The sequence below is a fragment of the Aulonocara sp. 'chitande type north' Nkhata Bay genome, linkage group LG17, assembly GCF_057382095.1.
Source record: "Aulonocara sp. 'chitande type north' Nkhata Bay isolate Kocher_YH1m ecotype deep benthic linkage group LG17, A_spYH_male_GT1.1, whole genome shotgun sequence".
In the NCBI taxonomy this organism is placed as follows: domain Eukaryota; kingdom Metazoa; phylum Chordata; class Actinopteri; order Cichliformes; family Cichlidae; genus Aulonocara; species Aulonocara sp. 'chitande type north' Nkhata Bay.
The window spans coordinates 38,437,193-38,453,420 of record NC_141360.1 but is presented as its reverse complement, the minus strand read 5'-3'; the positions used below and the strand labels follow the sequence as shown (position 1 = coordinate 38,453,420).

The 16,228-nt window shown below is 37.9% G+C and overlaps 1 protein-coding gene and 1 long non-coding RNA gene across 2 annotated transcripts in view; both read left to right on the top strand.

Moving 5' to 3' along the window:
- The window catches only part of sox5 (SRY-box transcription factor 5), a 323,149-nt gene that overhangs the window by 219,480 nt on the left and 87,441 nt on the right, over nt 1-16,228 (top strand). The gene's annotated exons all lie outside the window — the stretch shown is intronic.
- On the top strand, nt 3,087-5,501 carry LOC147310553 (uncharacterized). The gene is made up of 3 exons (XR_015125835.1): nt 3,087-3,631; nt 3,748-3,851; nt 3,954-5,501. It is a non-coding gene; the product is annotated as an uncharacterized LOC147310553 (long non-coding RNA).

The following is a 16,228-nucleotide window of genomic DNA, read 5'->3' as shown; positions in this document are numbered from 1 at the left end:
ACAGCCGTCAGGCTGATGCTTCAACAGAAGTCAGAGCCATCAGGGAACCCCCTGCTATTGATCCCACATTGTTACGTCAGATGTTTCAAAATCTGAATAAGAAGCAAGCCTGCATATTTTATGCAGTTAGAGACTGGTGCATTAAAAGAGTCTGTGCTCTAAATCCAGAGCAGTTTTTCTTTTATATTAATGGTGGTGCTGGAACAGGAAAATCACATCTTATCAAATGCATCTACTCAGAAGCATCTAAGATACTGAGCAAAGTGCCCAGATATGCAGACGACGTTGACATATCAAAACCCACTGTCCTGTTAACTGCTTTCACTGGGACTGCAGCTTTTAACATTTCTGGAACAACACTGCATTCTCTTCTCAAGCTGCCTAGAAGCTTAAAACCTCCCATTCAGGGACTTGGCAATCAGCTGGATGAAGTCAGATCAGAACTTTTGAATGCTGAAATAATCGTCATTGACGAAGTGTCTATGGTGTCAAGACATCTGTTTGCATATGTAGATGCAAGACTCAAACAGATCAAAGGGACTCGGAGACCCTTTGGAGGCATGTCAGTCATTGCTGTCGGAGACTTCTATCAGCTACCCCCAGTGCGACAGTCTAAACCTCTCTGTGTGCACGACCCGTCTGAGATCGACCTGTGGCGGGAGCATTTTCAGATGATCACTCTGACTGAGATTATGCGTCAGAAAGATGATGTTGTCTTTGCTGAGATGCTGAACAGAATTCGTGTAAAAGGAAAGTTGGATGAGCTTTGCGAAGCAGATAGAAATTTGTTGTTACAGGCCATAACTGAACCAGCCCATTGTCCGACTGATGCATTGCACATTTTTGCAACTAATAAAGAAGTGGATGCACACAACTCTTCAACACTGGCTCTGCTCCACACTCATATCATTGACATCCATGCAGATGATTATAGAAAAGATCCTAGAACTGGCAGAATGGCACTTCAAGACAGACCATTGAAAGGAGGTAAAAACGAGTTACCAGACACACTGAAAGTTGCAGAAGGAGCTCGTGTCATGCTCACCAGAAACATTGACATACAAAATGGTTTGGTTAATGGAGCTTTTGGAATACTACTTAGAGTAGTTTACTCTGAAAATGACCAACACATCATCAAGCTTGGACTTAAAATGGATAATGAGACATCTGGAAAGAATAACCGCACACCAGCAGACGATATGGTGTACATTGAGAGAGCAGAGGAGAATCTGAAGCAGAAAGGAGTGGTACGAAGACAGTTCCCAGTGAAGCTGGCCTTTGCATGTACAATACATAAGGTACAGGGTATGACAACTACATCAGCTGTTGTCTCTCTTAAGAGCATTTTTGAGCCCGGCATGGCCTACGTAGCTGTCAGTAGAGTGACGTCTCTCAGTGGACTGTATCTTCTTGATATGGAGGAGAAAAAAATATTCACCAACCCAGAAATCACTGCAGCGCTTGAGAACATGAGACAAGCCAACCTTGATGACATGATGCCTCTTCTACACGTGAGGCAAACACTGAGCAGGTCAGAGGTTTTCACCATTGTTCATCATAATACAGAGGGACTGCCAGCTCACATTAATGACATCAAAAGTCACCATGAATTGTGTCTAGCAGATGTTTTGTGCCTAACAGAAACACACCTGCGGGGCTCTTTTGTCGCAGAGAGTCTCCACTTGGAAAATTACAATTTGTTCAAACGCAACAGACACCTGTCCTACACAAACTTTCCCCAGATGGCAAACAGAAGTGGTGGTGGAGTTGCTGTTTATGTGAAAAGTGACATTCAAGTGCATGAAAAACAGTACATCCATAATGTAACTGACCTTGAATTTCTGGCTTTAAAGGTTGAAGCACCAGTCAGTGCTCTGATTGCAGTTGTATACAGACCTCCAGACTACACTCTGAGGCCATTCCTGAAAAACCTGGTAAGCCTATTAGACTCATTGGAGATCATGGACTGTCATCCCATCATAGTTTGTGGTGATTTTAATGAGAATGTTTTATCCAGTGCAAACAAACTAATCCTGGAGCTGTTTGAGTCTAGGGGATACGCACAGGTCATCACTGCCCCTACCACAGAGAAGAACACACTGCTTGACCTAATTTTCATTTCTCAGTCAGATCGATGTCTCCATTCTGGAGTCATGAAGACATACCATAGTTACCATGACCCAGTATACTGTGTATTGTCCTGTGATGATTCATGATCTAGATCTTTGAATACAGTAAGTAATATCTATATTTTTGAATGACTTAAGAAAGTAGAGCGATATTTAAAAGTTGACGCTCTGCATTGCAGTATAATGGTTGAATTGTTTACATAAAATACAATTACATGAATTAAGTAATGATATCAGTAAAAGATGACAATTTTATTTATTACAGAAAATCTAAAATTCACTAACAGTAACCTATAAATGTCAGAAAAATCAAATATAGCAGTTTGAAACGAACAGTGTAGGCATATCCTCTCTGCAGCCAGGCTTCAACATCCTGCCAGGCTGCCCCAGTCTCACTGTGGCTGGGAGGGAGGGAGGGTGGACCAGAGGATTGCCTACACAACACATAAATGTTCAACAGCTTCTTCATTGTTTCTGAGAGAACAATAATGACTAAAGGTTGCTTTTTAAAAAAACAAACAAACAAACAAACAAACAAACAAACAAACAAACAAACAAACCTAATTACAGCAATAATGACAGTTAAGCCACTTTATGTGTGCCTCTATTTTGAAATAATATTTACAAAAATATTATTATTTTGGTTTGTTATAAACTTTAAACTTTTTCAAAAGTACACAATTATATTTTTGGACAAATTTTTCTATGAAACATAAATTTTTATGAGCTTTTATCATGTTTCTGGCCAGTGCAATCATCAGGGTGGGTCTGGGTTGATAACTGCACATTTCTGGCCAGAAATGTTTCAGCAGTGTTACATATGTAGTGCATATGTTACACTTGCTTTCTGTTACCAGCTGATACCCTACATTTGTATAGACATTTGATGGTGTGAGGTTGGGGAGTTGAGTGGGAGGGGGGGGGGGGGGGGTACGGTGGGAGTCGAGGGGGGGGGGTTTCCTTTCCTGTTAGGTTTCCTTTGTTTTTCTTTTTTTTTCTTTTTAAGAGAGACACAGTCCTCCTGTGTCTTCTCCAAGCTTCACATGTAAAATCCAACAATGTGAAGCACATAGCAGCCAGAAACTGTAATGCCACAGATCAGAGAAACTTCATCATCACCATCTTCATCGCCATACGATCAGAGCGTGAGACTTCACATCTGGAGCACAGGAGAGATTCTGTGATAAGTCTTCCTTCTAGCTTGTCCCACAAGCAGTCGGTGAGATTTACTAACAACAAAAAGGGTTAATGACATTATTTCCATGAAAACATGTATTCATTCCTTGTGAAGTGTTTAAATTGTGTTTTCACTTGACCTTAGGAGTGTTAGAGTGTATTGTAATGTCTGTACTCAGGTGTTTCCCTCTGTGATCCATCCCCTTCAGAGCCGAGACACTCAGGACTGAACAGACTGCACAGTTTCTGTGACTGAGCCTCCAAAACACCTTCTTTGAAACCACTCATGATAGAAGGGCTTCATATTTGCAGCAGCACTACTACAGGTATTCAGTTTATTACAGGATGTGTTTGTTTCTTAGGACCAGCTCTGAGTGCACACTACCTAACATATACACCTTTCTGTTTATTACAAACCAACTACTCTGGATCATACGGCCAGTTGGCAGGAATGTTGCTGCAGGAAAACATCCCTGGAAATCACCATCATTGTCAGACTGACTGTGCCTCCTCTGTGCAGTGTCAAGATCCTCCCTAAATGAGTGTGTAAGTTAACATTTTCATTATTTTATTCCCTTTGACAAGACAAGTATCACTGATATTTACATTTACAACTACATATTCCTGTTTTCTGCTCTTCTTTTAAAGTCCTCAGCTATCCTGCTTCTGTGCTGCTTGCCACACATCAAACACTGGCCGGATGACAGGGAGGATCCACTCTGAAGTCACTGGACATGATGAGGATCATATGGGACTTCATAGTTTCACAGAAACATTGTGCTCTGTGATTACAGGTTTTAAATGGACATAATGACTGCCTCTCTCTGATCAACAGGCTAAAGGATTGTTGTCATTGTTAGTGCTCTGTACAATGTATGCTTATTTAGTATTTCATCACAGAGCAAACCTTTTTTTCTTTAACATATTTTTATTTTTTTATTTGTGGGGATAGGTTAATTGATTAATCCAAATTGTCACTAGGTGTGAATGTGCGAGTGAATGTGAGTGTGAATGGTTGTCTGTCCCTGTGTGTTGGCCCTGTGACAGACTGGCGACCTGTCCAGGGTGTACCCCGCCTTTCGCCCTATGACAGCTGGGATAGGCTCCAGCGCCCCCCGCGACCCTGGAAAGGATAAGCGGAAGCGAATGGATGGATGGATGGATATTTTTATTTTGTTCTAATGTTGAATTAACTGTGGGGATTTTTTTTAAGTGGGCACTCTGGATGTCATATGACCAGAAATGTGGTAACTGGAATTCAACAGTATGGAAGAAAAAATCTGCTAAGAACAAAACACACACAAAACCCCCCAAGAAAATTCAAATTCATTCCATGTAATCCAATCTAAAACATTTTAAACTGCTGAACAGCAACACAAACAGCGTTAAAAAACAGTGTTAACAGAATGATTATGATGATTTTGTACCAAAGTTTCAGGTCACATGGCACACCTAGTGTGTAGTGTGGGGTATCAGCTGGTAAGTATAGTTTTTTTTTTTTTCATATTTGTGTCCTTAGAGTTCAGATAGATAAAGCCTTGTGTATAATAATTAGTCATAACCACAACTCAAAGTCAGGGACTAACTAATTTTGGGACTTTGTGTCTGAGCCCAGGTTAAAACAATGTGTAAAAAAGCATTTAGTGGCATGGCTGAACAATGCTGTATTGATACTTATTTATCCATGTTCACAAAAAGGACTAATGTGTTTATTTGATTATTTGCATGTGTTAAACTGTGTCACCACCTTACGCTTTCATTTGACTTTACTCAAAAATCTCTATACAGTTCTCTTTTACCACTGTGTGGACTCTGTTTACATTAAAACATAAAGAAGAATGAGTAATAAAAAGATGTGTAGACAGATTAAGTAGGACGATAGAAACAGCTGTTCAGCCATGTTCTAAGAAACCAACACAATTTAAAGGTTCAGGATTGTGGTTTTAAAAGTTGAATTTTCATGTATTTCATATCTTGCTTATTATTTTTTATTTAGTTATTTAATTTAGTTATTTTTTATTTATTCTACTAGTCCTTTTCAGAAAGAAGCTGTAAAATATGACTTAAGATTTTTATGTTATTTTCTATGACATACAAAACAAATTGATGTATGTAATACTATTAAACATGATATACACATGTGTATATGTCTGAAAAACATTATGCTGTATATTAAAGTTTGTATTTTCTCCAGAATTTTTGTTCATCTTTTAAGTTCATTTCAATTAGAAGAATTTGAACTTTTAATATTCATTCAGAGGTTTTCTGACTCTAAATTTTCTTTTGTCATTACTCATCTTTTTATTATTTACATTTTAAACATGTTTAGCTTTTTTCCAACTTCTTCTGTGTGAACATCAGCTTTCAAAAGTTCTGCACTTTTGTTTTCAGGTGAAAATTTCTGTATTTTCCAGCTCATTCGGAATTTTTAACTTAACATTCAGCAATTAATTCATTTCAGTGCATACATTCAGATTCAAGCATTCACACTGCAGTTTCTTCAGAAAATGCACTTTCTAGTTATATTTTATTCTGTATTCCGTACGTTTTTTGAAAGCCTACTCCTTCAAAACCGTTCAACTTAGAAAAACCATTCAAACATCGTTAGATTCCTATTATTTTGGACAACATTGCTTCTATTTTTCTCATTTTTAACATTTATATTTTTAATTTTATTCAACTTTATTCAACAAAAATTTCCCATGTATTTCAATGGGGAGACCCTTCAAATTCTCATTCAACTTACTCATTTTTAAACTCTTACTACTTCAACATACGTTCACATAGAGCCACCATTCAAACTTTAAAACGAAGACAAGACATTCAACTATTCAACTTGTATTTATCTTTTCAATATCTATTATACTTTTTCTTCAGTTCCAGTTTAAGTTTCATGATGTTTTTTCACCCGTTTCAGAGTTTATAATGGGTGTGTATGGGACGGAATGTTGGGGCTAGAGTGAGGCAGCTCAACTGCTAGAGTGAGAGGAGCAAAAAAATTAATCTTAAAATCTTTTTTTAAAACTGCTGCTGTGTCCTCAGCGTTTGCTCTACAGGTATGATTTTACCCTCAAAACGTAGCCATGGCTGTCCTCTTTCATCCAATGTGTTTACTATTGTCCTAGGTGTTACGGTTCTTTCATAAATGTCACCAATGCACAGCCTCCTCCTTCCAACTCTTCCATAGACTCTAATGTTAAAATGGCTCAGAAGGTTCGTTTGAAAATCAGAAGAGCATGGTGTCTTTCCACTGTCACCACGTCCATATAATAAGCTCCACAGACATGAAAACTGAGAATTCAGTAGACTAGACATTGCTGTCACTCACGGTGAAAGAATTTCGTCAATACGACTTTTACTTTTCATTTGGGAACGATTTGTTTCGGCCTGACTTTTCTGTTCATTTTAAGCAGCAAAAGTGAGGCGCATGTCTGTGTACGTGTGTATGGAGCCATTGGGTGCGGTCACTATAGCAACCAGGCTCACACCTGCCTGCTTAACGAGCTCTGCCTGCCACTGTACCAAGATTCATCTTAAGCACTTCTCTTTCAACTGCTGCTGTGTCCACAGTGTTACAGCCATCATTTTACCCTCAAATTGTCGCCATTATTGTTCTCTTTCCAACACCGTATCTTTCAAAGCTCAGGCATTTAAACTTTTTAAACTGTGTGGATCAAAGTGGAGGGATCACATTTGAGTCATTCAGTGATTCAAAGAATATGACCTTTTAATATTCATTCTGATGTTTTCTGACTCTAAATGTTCTTTTCTCATTTCTTAGGGTTTTCTAATTTACATTTAAAACATTTTCAGTTTTTTTCCAACTCCTCCTTCTGTGTAACCTTCAGCTTTTAGCAGTTCAGCACCTTTGTTTTCAGGTTAAATTCGTTTTTTTTTTTGTTTTTTTTATCTCATTCAATATTTTTAACTCAAAATTCAGCAATTAATTCATTTCAGTGCATACATTCAGATTCAAGCATTCACACTGCAGTTTCTTCAGAAAATGCACTTTCTAGTTAGTGTGAATGCTTGAAAAGCATTCACAGTATTGTTCTTCTAATCTTTATTATTATATTTTATTCTGTATTCCGTACGTTTTTTGAAAGCCTACTCCTTCAAAACCGTTCAACTTAGAAAAACCATTCAAACATCGTTAGATTCCTATTATTTTGGACAACATTGCTTCTATTTTTCTCATTTTTAACATTTATATTTTTAATTTTATTCAACTTTATTCAACAAAAATTTCCCATGTATTTCAATGGGGAGACCCTTCAAATTCTCATTCAACTTACTCATTTTTAAACTCTTACTACTTCAACATACGTTCACATAGAGCCACCATTCAAACTTTAAAACGAAGACAAGACATTCAACTATTCAACTTGTATTTATCTTTTCAATATCTATTATACTTTTTCTTCAGTTCCAGTTTAAGTTTCATGATGTTTTTTCACCCGTTTCAGAGTTTATAATGGGTGTGTATGGGACGGAATGTTGGGGCTAGAGTGAGGCAGCTCAACTGCTAGAGTGAGAGGAGCAAAAAAATTAATCTTAAAATCTTTTTTAAAACTGCTGCTGTGTCCTCAGCGTTTGCTCTACAGGTATGATTTTACCCTCAAAACGTAGCCATGGCTGTCCTCTTTCATCCAATGTGTTTACTATTGTCCTAGGTGTTACGGTTCTTTCATAAATGTCACCAATGCACAGCCTCCTCCTTCCAACTCTTCCATAGACTCTAATGTTAAAATGGCTCAGAAGGTTCGTTTGAAAATCAGAAGAGCATGGTGTCTTTCCACTGTCACCACGTCCATATAATAAACTCCACAGGCATGAAAACTGAGAATTCAGTAGACTAGACATTGCTGTCACTCACGGTGAAAGAATTTTGTCAATACGACTTTTACTTTTCATTTGGGAACGATTTGTTTCGGCCTGACTTTTCTGTTCATTTTAAGCAGCAAAAGTGAGGCGCATGTCTGTGTACGTGTGTATGGAGCCATTGGGTGCGGTCACTATAGCAACCAGGCTCACACCTGCCTGCTTAACGAGCTCTGCCTGCCACTGTACCAAGATTCATCTTAAGCACTTCTCTTTCAACTGCTGCTGTGTCCACAGTGTTAAAGCCATCATTTTACCCTCAAAACGACGCCATCGTTGTTCTCTTTCCAACACCGTGTCTTTCAAAGCTCACACGTTTAAAGTTTTTTAAACTGTGTGGATCAAAGTGGAGGGATCACATTTTAGTCATTCAGTGATTCAAAGAATATGAACTTTTAATGTTCTTTCAGATGTTTTCTGACTCTGAATTTTCTTTTCTCAGTTCTGAGGTTTTTCTAATTTACAATTAAAACATTTTCAGCTTTTTTCCAACTTCTTCTTCTGTGTAACCTTCAGCTTTTAGCAGTTCAGCACTTTTGTTTTCACGTTAGATTCGGATTTTTTTTTATCTCATTCAAAATTTTTAACTCAAAATTCAGCAATTAATTCATTTCAGTGCATACATTCAGATTCAAGCATTCACACTGCAGTTTCTTCAGAAAATGCACTTTCTAGTTATATTTTCTTATTCCGTACGTTTTTTGAAAGCCTACTCCTTCAAAACCGTTCAACTTAGAAAAACCATTCAAACATCGTTAGATTCCTATTATTTTGGACATGACTGCTTCTATTTTTCTCATTTTTAACATTTATATTTTTAATTTTATTCAACTTTATTCAACAAAAATTTCCCATGTATTTCAATGGGGAGACCCTTCAAATTCTCATTCAACTTACTCATTTTTAAACTCTTACTACTTCCACATACATTGACATAGAGCCACCATTCAAACTTTAAAACGAAGACAAGACATTCAACTATTCAACTTGTATTTATCTTTTCAATATCTATTATACTTTTTCTTCAGTTCCAGTTTAAGTTTCATGATGTTTTTTCACCCGTTTCAAAATTTATAATGGGTGTGTATGGGACGGAATGTTGGGGCTAGAGTGAGGCAGCTCAACTGCTAGAGTGAGAGGAGCAAAAAAATTAATCTTAAAATCTTTTTTAAAACTGCTGCTGTGTCCACAGCGTTTGCTCTACAGCCGCCATTTTACCCTCAAAACGTAGCCATCGCTGTCCTCTTTCATCCAATGTGTTTACTATTGTCATAGGTGTTATGGTTCTTTCATAAATGTCACCAATGCACAGCCTCCTCCCTCCAACTCTTCCATAGACTCTAATGTTAAAATGGCTCAGAAGGTTCGTTTGAAAATCAGAAGAGCATGGTGTCTTTCCACTGTCACCACGTCCATATAATAAACTCCACAGGCATGAAAACTGAGAATTCAGTAGACTAGACATTGCTGTCGCTCACGGTGAAAGAATTTTGTCAATACGACTTTTACTTTTCATTTGGGAGCGATTTGTTTCGGCCTGACTTTTCTGTTCATTTTAAGCAGCAAAAGTGAGGTGCATGTCTGTGTACGTGTGTATGGAGCCCTTGGGTGCAGTCACTATAGCAACCAGGCTCACACCTGCCTGCTTAACGAGCTCTCTCTCTCACTCTGCCAAGATTCAACTTAAACACTTCTCTTTCAACTGCTGCTGTCTCCACAGTGTTACAGCCATCATTTTACCCTCAAAGCATCGCCATCGTTGTTCTCTTTCCAACATCTTGTCTTTCAAAGCTCAGAGATGTAAACTTTTTAAACTGTGTGGATCCAAGTGGAGGGATCACATTTTAGTCATTCAGTGATTCAAAGAATATGACCTTTTAATATTCATTCAGATGTTTTCCGACTCTAAAGGTTCTTTTCTCATTTCTTAGGGTTTTCTAATTTACAATTAAAACATTTTCAGCTTTTTTCCAACTTCTTCTTCTGTGTAACCTTCAGCTTTTAGCAGTTCAGCACTTTTGTTTTCAGGTTAAATTTGGTTTTTTTTTTTATCTCATTAAAAAAGTTTTAACTCAAAATTCAGCAATTAATTCATTTCAGTGCATACATTCAGATTCAAGCATTCACACTGCAGTTTCTTCAGAAAATGCACTTTCTAGTTATATTTTATTTTTCCGTACGTTTTTTCAAAGCCTACTCCTTCAAAACCGTTCAACTTAGAAAAACCATTCAAACACCGTTAGATTCCTATTCTTTTGGACAACACTGCTTCTATTTTTCATATTTTTAACATTTATATTTTTAATTTTATTCAACTTTATTCAACAAAAATTTATAATGTATTTCAATGGGGAGACCCTTCAAATCCTCATTCAACTTACTCATTTTTAAACTCTTACTACTTCCACATACATTGACATAGAGCCACCATTCAAACTTTAAAACGAAGACAAGACATTCAACTATTCAACTTGTATTTATCTTTTCAATATCTATTATACTTTTTCTTCAGTTCCAGTTTAAGTTTCATGATGTTTTTTCACCCGTTTCAGAGTTTATAATGGGTGTGTATGGGACGGAATGTTGGGGCTAGAGTGAGACAGCTCAACTGCTAGAGTGAGAGGAGCAAAAAAATTAATCTTAAAATCTTTTTTAAAACTGCTGCTGTGTCCGCAGCGTTTGCTCTACAGGTATGATTTTACCCTCAAAACGTAGCCATGGCTGTCCTCTTTCATCCAATGTGTTTACTATTGTACTAGGTGTTATGGTTCTTTCATAAATGTCACCAATGCACAGCCTCCTCCCTCCAACTCTTCCATAGACTCTAATGTTAAAATGGCTCAGAAGGTTGGTTTGAAAATCAGAAGAGCATGGTGTCTTTACACTGTCACCACGTCCATATAATAAACTCCACAGGCATAAAAACTGAGAATTAGGTAGACTAGACATGGCTGTCGCTCACGGTGAAAGAATTTTGTCAGTACGACTTTTACTTTTCATTTGGGAACGATTTGTTTCGGCCTGACTTTTCTGTTCATTTTAAGCAGCAAAAGTGAGGCGCATGTCTGTGTACGTGTGTATGGAGCCATTGGGTGCGGTCACTATAGCAACCAGGCTCACACCTGCCTGCTTAACGAGCTCTGCCTGCCACTGTGCCAAGATTCATCTTAAACACTTCTCTTTCAACTGCTGCTGTGTCCACAGTGTCACAGCCATCATTTTACCCTCAAAACGTCGCCATCGTTGTTCTTTTTCCAACATCTTGTCTTTCAAAGCTCAGAGATGTAAACTTTTTAAACTGTGTGGATCAAAGTGGAGGGATCACATTTGAGTCATTCAGTGATTCAAAGAATATGACCTTTTAATATTCTTTCAGATGTTTTCTGACTCTAAATGTTCTTTTCTCATTTCTTAGGTTTTTCTAATTTACAATTAAAACATTTTCAGTTTTTTTCCAACTCCTTCTTCTGTGTAACCTTCAGCTTTTAGCAGTTCAGCACCTTTGTTTTCAGGTTAAATTCGTTTTTTTTTTGTTTTTTTTTAATCTCATTCAATATTTTTAACTCAAAATTCAGCAATTAATTCATTTCAGTGCATACATTCAGATTCAAGCATTCACACTGCAGTTTCTTCAGAAAATGCACTTTCTAGTTCTATTTTATTATTATCTATTCCGTACGTTTTTTGAAAGCCTACTCCTTCAAAACCGTTCAACTTAGAAAAACCATTCAAACATCGTTAGATTCCTATTATTTTGGACATGATTGCTTCTATTTTTCTCATTTTTAACATTTATATTTTTAATTTTATTCAACTTTATTCAACAAAAATTTCCCATGTATTTCAATGGGGAGACCCTTCAAATTCTCATTCAACTTACTCATTTTTAAACTCTTACTACTTCCACATACATTGACATAGAGCCACCATTCAAACTTTAAAACGAAGACAAGACATTCAACTATTCAACTTGTATTTATCTTTTCAATATCTATTATACTTTTTCTTCAGTTCCAGTTTAAGTTTCATGATGTTTTTTCACCCGTTTCAAAATTTATAATGGGTGTGTATGGGACGGAATGTTGGGGCTAGAGTGAGACAGCTCAACTGCTAGAGTGAGAGGAGCAAAAAAATTAATCTTAAAATCTTTTTTAAAACTGCTGCTGTGTCCGCAGCGTTTGCTCTACAGGTATGATTTTACCCTCAAAACGTAGCCATGGCTGTCCTCTTTCATCCAATGTGTTTACTATTGTCCTAGGTGTTACGGTTCTTTCATAAATGTCACCAATGCACAGCCTCCTCCCTCCAACTCTTCCATAGACTCTAATGTTAAAATGGCTCAGAAGGTTCGTTTGAAAATCAGAAGAGCATGGTGTCTTTCCACTGTCACCACGTCCATATAATAAACTCCACAGGCATGAAAACTGAGAATTTGGTAGACTAGACATGGCTGTCGCTCACGGTGAAAGAATTTTGTCAATACGACTTTTACTTTTCATTTGGGAGCGATTTGTTTCGGCCTGACTTTTCTGTTCATTTTAAGCAGCAAAAGTGAGGCGCATGTCTGTGTACGTGTGTATGGAGCCATTGGGTGCAGTCACTATAGCAACCAGGCTCACACCTGCCTGCTTAACGAGCTCTGCCTGCCACTGTGCCAAGATTCATCTTAAGCACTTCTCTTTCAACTGCTGCTGTGTCCACAGTGTTACAGCCATCATTTTACCCTCAAATTGTCGCCATTATTGTTCTCTTTCCAACACCGTGTCTTTCAAAGCTCAGACTTTTAAATTTTTTAAACTGTGTGGATCCAAGCAGAGGGATCACATTTTAGTCATTCAGTGATTCAAAGAATATGAACTTTTAATATTCATTCAGATGTTTTCTGACTCTAAATGTTCTCTTCTAAATTCTTAGGATTTTCTAATTTACAATTAAAACATTTTCAGCTTTTTTCCAACTTCTTCTTCTGTGTAACGTTCAGCTTTTAGCAGTTCAGCACCTTTGTTTTCAGGTTAAATTCGGGTTTTTTTGGGATTTTTTTTAATCTCATTCAATATTTTTAACTCAAAATTCAGCAATTAATTCATTTCAGTGCATACATTCAGATTCAAGCATTCACACTGCAGTTTCTTCAGAAAATGCACTTTCTAGTTTTAATCTGAACTACCGGTACACACCTGTAAAATCTGTTGACAAAATCTGTTCACAGACAGACAGGCAAATAAACACAATACTCAGTACTGCCTTTGTGGTACTTCCTGCTGCAGTAGGTGTTCCCCGGACCACATTTTGCTTTTATAACACAAACGCACACACACACACACACGCAGACAGACAGACTCGCAGATGGCAAATGGCGCCAAACCTCTCTGTCCCAACTGGTAATGACACTCTTTCCCATTAACATGTTACCTTGTTACCTGTTCTTTAGAACTCTTGCTGGAAACATTTCAGCAATAAGATAGAAAAAAATATATAGTTGCATATGTCCAGTTTTTACATTTGTAACAGTTCTAGGGACTGAAAGTTAATTTTTGATCCTGCATAAGGTAAGAGGACTTCACTGACCTTGAACTACTTCTCTTTTTTTTATGTAGTAATGCAGTCTCAGGCTTGACTTTTCTATATATGTTCATGGACAGAAAATACTAAAAGTACAGAGAATAAAAAAGAAAACTTAACATTAGATCTACTTTCACACCAACTGGTTGAAGTCAAACTGCTTAGGAATATTGCTTTTAAAAGAGCTACCAAATGGATGTTGTGAAAGGCTGTTTCCAGCTGTTTCAAGTCAAAAATGAGCTTTTGATTTCATCACTACATCTTAATGTACTCTCACTATATTAACAGCAGTGTGTGTGTGTGTGTGTGTGCGTGTGTGTGTGTGTGTGTGTGTGTGCGTGTGTGTGTGTGTGTGTGTACACACATACAGTAGGTGTCTGCTTGTCTACAGTAGGTACAGTGACAGGGCTTGCTTTCCCTCCTTCCTCTGTGTGTGCCTCTCTCAGTGTCTGAGTGTGTATGTGTGTGTCTGTGTGTGTTAAAGTATCACAGAAGTGGCAGTCTGTCAGCTCTGCTTTTCTCTGTGCTCCGCAGAACAATAGCTGGATTGGCCGTGTGTGTGACACGCAGACCACACACCCTTAATAGTGACTGACAGCACTAAGGGCTGCAAGCAGCATGCACCACTGATGCACACATACACACAGGCATTCGTGTTGTACGCACACCTAAGGACATAATGGTTTTAGTTGATTGGTGAAGGTTTCAGTCGAGTTGCATATGTGCATTGTGTGATTTGAAACTGTGCGCGTGTGTGCATGCGTTCATTCATGCATGTGAGCGTCGGCATATGTTCTTTTGGAAGTGTTCAGCTGTCTTCTTGTAACGAGACTGTTCTCTGTGGCAGAATGAAATGTCTGTATCAAAGAAAAAGGAAAATGAAAGGAAATTAAAGTCACTTAAGGGTTTTATTTGTTATATTATGGCCATGAAGACAGGCGCACTCTGATTGGCTGGACGATAGAAGTCATTCGTCAATACCTGTAGTGCATATCCTTGACATTATCCCCTACATCAATTAAAGGCAAAGAAATATTCTAACATTATGTTGATGTTAATAGCAACAAATGTTAGCACAGTAATGCATGGAAAGGTCAAGATGGTACAAACAAAGAGATGGGTGATTAAAGTAGACTACTGGTAGATATACATCTCTTTTAAAAGAAACTTGACTCATTACACAAGTATGCTGGGTCTGAAGCAGAGGTGAGAAAATGTGCTTTGGACTGTGCAAAATTGTTGGATTGGGTGGTGGATGTGAGTTGTATGCATCATGCTTGGCCCAGATGACAAAAATTAGCTTTTAAATGCATATCAAAGGAATAACAACTTAAGAGATGGCATAGTGCTCAAGTACGAATGCAGGTGTGGTGAAAAGTAAGACTGGTAGAGGACACAGCAGTAGTATTAATGTCATTTAATTTTGCTTTTTGACCTGTAGTGTAGGGAAGTCAGTACTCTGAAATAATTCAGACACTTAAGTGTTGGGGTACCTCGTATTAATCTCGTTTCAAGGTTTATTTCACATCCACTGTTCTCTTACTTTACTCTGTTAGCATGGCCAATCATGTCAAAAGCGTGATGTGAATCAAAGTTGAGCACAAAACAGCTTCACTTTCCTAACACGGTGGAACCAAAGGGACAGTGAAAGAGGCTGGGACAAGACAAGATAACCAATTAAGCACGGATGAGTCCACAGCATTGGAGTAGGGATAATATGAAAGCAGAATGTATACATTCAGTAAGAGCATTAGAAGTGTGTAGAAGTGTTTAATGGCCCAAACTGAGTTACTCATTTGTCAAACTTGGACCAACTTCTTTCTGTAGAACTCTTTTAATATTAAAGTAAAATAAACCCAAACGAAAAGGTTGCAGCAATGCAGTAAAAGTGATTAATTAAGGTAAGTTAAGTGAATTTTTGTTTGCGGTGTTTTTCCAGAAGAGTTGAAAATGATTACCTGTTAAATGCAGTTAATGCTCAGGATTTTCTGTGTGTGGCAAACGACTATATAAGTTCCCAGTAGTGCAATTTAAACCTGGAAAAAAACCCAGCTAGCATCACGTTCAGACGAGGCGTGTAGTTTGTTCTATTAGGTGTCATGTCATTAATTCCCTGCTTATTGCATAATAAAGTGTATGAGGGCTTGTAGTGGTCCTATCACTCTGAAGTGTGCCTACATGATCTGTAACTGAGTGTTTGAACAGTGTGTGTGTGTGTGTGAGAGAGAGAGAGAGATGGACTTGTGGAAGGGGGCAGCACTGCTGTGCATTTACGCTGAGAGATAGATGAGCCCTCTGGTCAAACAGCCCCTCCCCTTTGCATACACGCATACACACACACACACTCTCTCACAAACCCCAACACACACAGTCATGCACTGAGCGAAAGAGAAAGAGACTGTGCTTCTGGCCCTTTAAGAGCAGAGCATAGATCTCACAGCTTACAGCGAGGGAGGGAGAAGAGGAGGGACGGAGGCAGA